Source organism: Notamacropus eugenii, chromosome 5 (assembly GCF_028372415.1).
Source record: "Notamacropus eugenii isolate mMacEug1 chromosome 5, mMacEug1.pri_v2, whole genome shotgun sequence".
Lineage (NCBI taxonomy): Eukaryota > Metazoa > Chordata > Mammalia > Diprotodontia > Macropodidae > Notamacropus > Notamacropus eugenii.
The window spans coordinates 195,627,498-195,633,497 of NC_092876.1; positions in this window are offsets into that span (position 1 = coordinate 195,627,498).

Sequence of the window (6,000 nt, forward strand, 5' to 3'; positions counted from 1 at the left end):
TTGTTTTGGTGAATGCTGCTTTGATATAGTTTGAAATCTGAAATTGCTAGGCTGCCTTCCTTAACATTTTTATTATTGATTCCCTTGATATTCTTGACCTGTTATTCTTCCAGAAGAACTTTGCTATTTTTTCTAGCTCTGTAAAGCAATTCTTTGGTAGTTTGATTAGTATGACACTGAATAAGTAAATTAACTTGGGTCGAAATGTAATTTTATTGTATTAGCTTGGCCTATCCATGGGCAATTAATATTTCTCCTGTTGTTTAGATCTGTCTTTATTTGTGTGAAGTGTTTTGTAATTGTGTTCATATAACCCCTGAGTTTGTCTTAGTATGTAGACTCCCAACTATTTTATATTGTCTGCAGTTATTTTAAATGGAATTTTCTTTTCCTCTCTCTTCCTGAAGGGTTTTGTTAGTAGTATAAAGAAATATTGATGATATATGTGGGTTTATTTTATATCTTGCAACTTGGCTGAAATTGTTAATTGTTTCAACTACTTTTTCAGTTGATTCTCTAGGGTTTTCTCATTATACTATTATATCCTCTGCAAAAAAAGATAGTTTTTTTCCCTCGTTGCCCATTTTTATTCTTTGCATTTATTTTTCTTGTCCTATTGCTATAGCTAGCATTTTTAATACAATATTGAATGATAGTGGTGCTAATGGACATCTTTGTTTCACTTCTGTTCTTATTAGTAAGGCTTCAAGTTTGTCCTTGACATAGATAATGCTTGCTCATGGATACCTCCTACTTATCATTTTTAGAAAAGTTCCATTGATTCCTATGGTTTATAGTATTTTTTTAAAAAATAGGAATAGATAGTGTTGTATTTTGTTAAAGACTTTTTCTGCATCAATTGATAGAAAAATAGGATTTTTTGTTGTTATTGTCATTGACATGGTCAGTTATGTAGATAGTTTTCCTAATATTGAACCAACCCTGCATTGCTGATATAAATTCTCTCTGGTCATAGTGTGTGAACTTTGTGATATATTGCTATAATCTCTTTGTTAGAATTTTATTTAAAATTTTTTCATCAATATTCATTAAGGAAATTGGTCTATAGTTCTCTCTCTCTCTCTCTCTCTCTCTCTCTCTCTCTTGCTTAGCCTGGTTTTGGTATCAAAGTCATATTTGTATCATAAAAAGAATTTGGTAGAAATCTTTCTTTACATAGTTTTTCAAGTAGTTTATATAGTTTTGGGATTAATGGTTCCTTAAATGTTTGGCAGAATTCACTTGTGAATCCATCTGGACTAGTAAATTTTGTCTTAGCAAGCTCATTGATAACTCCCTCAATTTCTTTTTCTAAGATAAGTTTATTTAACTATTCCATTTCCTCTTCTGTTAATCTGAGCAGTTTATATTTTTGTAAATATTCATGCATTTCACTTAAAGGTCAATTTTACTGGCATATAATTGAGGAAAATAACTCCTGATAATTGATTTAATTCCACCTTTGTTGGTGGTGTATTCACCTTTTTCATTTTGACACTAGTAATTTAGTTTTCCTCTTTCTTTTTTTTTGTAAATCAAATAAACCAAAGGTTTAATCTGTTTTATTGGCTTTTCCATAAAACCAGTTCCTAATTTTATCTGTTAGTTCAAACTTTTTTACTTTCAATTTGATTAATTTCTCCTTTAATTTTCAGAATTTTAATTTTGAGTGGTTAATTGGGCATTTTTAGTTTGTTCTTTTTCTAGTTTTTTTTTAGTTGCATGCCCAGTTCATTGATTTACTCTTTCTCTCTTTTACTGATTTAAAGATATTTAAAGATATACAATTTCCCCTAGATACTGCTTTGACTGCATCCCACAAATTTTAGAATATTGTGTCATTGTTATCATTCTTTTAATGAAATTACTGGTTGTTTCGGTGATTTGTTTTTTGATTCATCCTTTCTTTAGGATTATCTTACTTGGTTTCCAATTAGCTTTTACTGTATGCTTCCACAGCCTTTTATTAAATGTAATTTTATTGAATTATGATTTGAAAGAGGTACATTTAATAATCTTGCTTTTCTGTACTTGTTTGTGATGCTTTTATACACTAATACATGGTCAATTTTTGCAAAGGTGCCATGTACAGCTGAGAAAAGGTATACTCCTTTCTATCCCCATTTAGTTTTCTCCAGATGTCTACCATATCTAACTTTTTCTATGATTCTATTCTTCTCTTTGACTTCTTTCTTATTTTTTTTTGGTTATATTTACCTAGGTCTGAGAGAGGAAGGTTGAGGTCACTCACGAGTATTGTTTATTGTACATTTCCTTTTGTGATTCATATAAGTTTTCCTTTAAGAATTTGGATGTTATGCCATCTAGTGCATATACATTTAGTACTGATATTACTTCCCTTAAGCCAAAATTCACTTTGGAGCTCAGAAATTGGTCCCCACCCACCTAGCACAGAGTGAATGTGAACACTAAATTGTAAAGGTTTCTCTTTTGCCCAGGAAGCCTAGTTTGTTTGTTTGTTTGTTTGTTTGTCTGATTAAAGGGACCATCCCCTGAATAACTATTTAAAGAAGCCTACTCATTGAATGGGTGTATCTCACTCAAACTGAGAATTTGATAAGACCTTAGACTAAAATCGCCAGGGTCTCACATTACATCCTACGTCATCTCTACGGGTCCGGATCTGGACCCAGATGGCTCTGGAGGAGAAAGTGAGGCTGGTGACCTTGCACAGCCCTCCTTCACTCAAATCAAAGTCACTTCAAGTCATGTCGTCATCTTGATGTCATGGTCCTCTTTGAGAATGAAGGACAAACACAGCTTCCTTATCTATAATTCCTTTTAGCAAGATGTAGTTTCCTTGTTTATCCTTTTTAACTAGATCTATTTTTGCTTTTGCCTTATCAGAAATCATGATTGCTATCTCTGCCTTTTTTTTTTTTTATTAACTTCAGTTGAAGCATACTCTGTGTATTTCTCTCTTTCAAGTAAAAAATATATTGTTGGGTTCTGGTTTCCAATCCATTCTGTTATCTGCTTCCATTTTCTGAATGAATTCATCTCATTCATATTCATAGTTATGTTTCCTAACTGTGTATTTCCCTCCATCCTGTTTTCTTTTGTTTATCCTTCTCTCTCTCTCTCTTTTTATCCTGCCCCCTCCTCTAAAGTGCTTCTGATCACTGTCTTCTTTTATCTGCCCTTCTTTTTATCACCCCCTTTTTCTATTGTCCCCTTCCTTGTTGGGTGTGATAGACTTTAATTGCCATTTGAGTACTAACACACACACACACACACACACACACACACACACAGACACACTTTTGGAAACAATTTAGATGTGTTTAAGCATTGTCCTTTTCCCAATCTAATTTCATCTCCACTGTAAAAGCTCTTCCTTGCATGCCTCTTTTATTTGAGATAATTTTCTCCATTCTTCCTCTGTCAGGCCTAAAGGCCTAAGGGCTACCCAAGTCTTACCTTACCTATCACAGGTCTTCGGCTGGCCAAACCGGATAAACGTGTGAGAGAAGAGACTTTCCAGAGTCGAACAAGGGTTAGGCTTTATTCAGGGTCTTGGTTACATGTGCAGGGGGAATTCTTCCTTAGGAGAGAGAAATCCTCTTCCCAAGGAGGCAAAGATCTTACAGTAAGAGAATGGAAGCGGAAGTGGGAGAGGGAGAGAGGGGAGAGGGAAGAGGGGCCTTCTGTCCTCTAAGGGCCCCTCAGCGCTAAGAGCGCCTTCAGGCTTTCCTGACCCTACTTAAGCTCTCTGGCCGCATAGTTTGCACCTGAATACCATGCCTGTTAGACAACAATAGGTGTGCTCAGACCCTGGGCCAATCTCGAGGGCGGGAATGCTCTCTCCCAGCATGGTTTCCCACAGGAAGAGGCGGAAATGCACAAGATAGCCTGGTCTCACACCTCAATTCCCTGCTGTTCCCTGGGGGGCCTCATGAGAACTCTAAGGTTTAAAAGTCCTCACTTTTACCCGCCCGAGACTGTCCACATGGAACTGAGCTTACACCCCCAACATTCCTCTCCCTTTCCACTTCTCCTAATGCATCACTCTTTCTTACTCTTTTATTTTTTACATCATCCCAATATAACAAACTCACCCCTGCAGCCTCTTTCTATGTAAAATCTTTCTAACTGTCCTAATAATGGTAAAGTTCTTAGAAGGTATAATATATCATCTTCCCATATTGAAAGATACCTTATGCTTTCCCTTTCATGTTTACTTTTTTATGCTTCTTTTGAGTCTTGTATTTGAAAGTCAAATTTTCTATTCAGCTATGGTTTTTTCATCAAGAATGTTGGAATTTCCTTTATTTAATGAAATATCTATTTTTTCCTCTAAGGATTATGCTCAGCTTTACTGGGTAGGTTATGCTTGGTTATAATTCCAGCTCTTTTGCCTTCTAGAATATCATATTCTAAGTCCTCTGATCTTTTAACATGGTGGCTGCTAAATCTTGTGTGATCCTGATTGTGGATTTAAATATTTAATTGTTTAAATATTTAAGTTGTTTCTTTCAGCTGCTGTTGATCTACAGTGGTAGAGGGAATTTCCTCTCTAGAAGTTCTTGACCATAACTCCTCCAAATAGATCTAGAAAATCCACCAGACTGAAACCTGATGGGAGAATCAAGAAAAAGTCACAATGAGTCCTTTGTCCAACCCAAGTCAGCATAGACTGCTGACTTCCAGGGATTGGATTGGAGGAGCGTTCCTGTAACTGAACTACCCTATATAAGGGGGAAAGAGATGGGAACAGGTGCAAACTTGAAGCTTTGTAGTCTGCCACCCATTTCTGAGTCACAGATCCAGAAGAGACTGAAAAGGGAAATTAAACCCTGGGGTGTTGTTCTGGGTAGAGAAGCTTGGGCTGTATACCCAAAAAGGAGAACATTCAAAAACTAGTAGCAGCAGAGGTTTGACTCACACCCAAAGTGTTCACAGTCTAATAATGGAGGAGACAACATACAAACATGTACAAACAAGATACACACAGGATAAATTGGGAATAACCTCTGAGAGGAGGCACTAAGGATAAGGAGGACCATGGGCAGTGAGACCAGTAGTCTCTTTAAATGAGGTACTTCACAATATGATAGATTTTGTTAAAATAAAGTATAAAACAAAACAGATGTCCTTGACTGAGCAGTCATTAGTCCTAAAGATGTGTGAAATTCCTTGTCAGTTGTATAGCCTAGTAGGAATTCTCATATTATGGGCAGCTAAGTGGTACAGTAAATAGTGAAATAATGCGACTTGGAGTCAAGAAGACTCATCATCATGAGATACTTACTAGCGAGGTGACCCTGAGCAAGTCACATAAACCTGTTTGCTTCAGTTTCCTCACCTATAAAGGAATGAGCTGGACAAGGAAATGGCAAACTACTCCAGTATCTTGGCCAAGAAAATACCAAATGGAGTCACAAAGAGTCAGACACACCTTGAATTGACTCAACAGCAAGTGAGTTCTTCTTTGATTGAGTCCCATCCCTTAGATTGCTGCTAAAAGTAGGAGAGAATTTCTCCTTCATTTCTCTTTTTGCTATGATGAGAGAATATGGTTTTGGCTCCACAGAATGGCCACTCAGGCCACCAGTTTCTCAGATGATCTGGAGAGTTTCAAATGTCATCTCCTTGCAGAACTGTAACTAGGTGATCTCCTTATTTCCAAATCCAATTTTTGGAGCCTGTCCTCATCCTCCTTGATCTCTGTGACATTTCATACTATGGGACCTCCCTCTCCATTCTGATGTGTCCTCTTCTCCCATGACCTCAGTAACAAAACCCTCTTTGTTATTTGTACTTCTACCTCTCTGACTCCTTGTCTTTCTCTTTTGCTGGCTTCTCTTCTCCTGCCACTTTTTATTATGTGTATTGCCTAAGGTTCCATCCTGATTCAGGGTTAAATCATTCCAATTGTATGTGATAGATTTTTCCCCATAATTCTTTTTTCTTATTTTTCACTAATTCTGATCTTTCCTCTGAAGAATCTATGACCTGACTATATGTAAACACCTAACT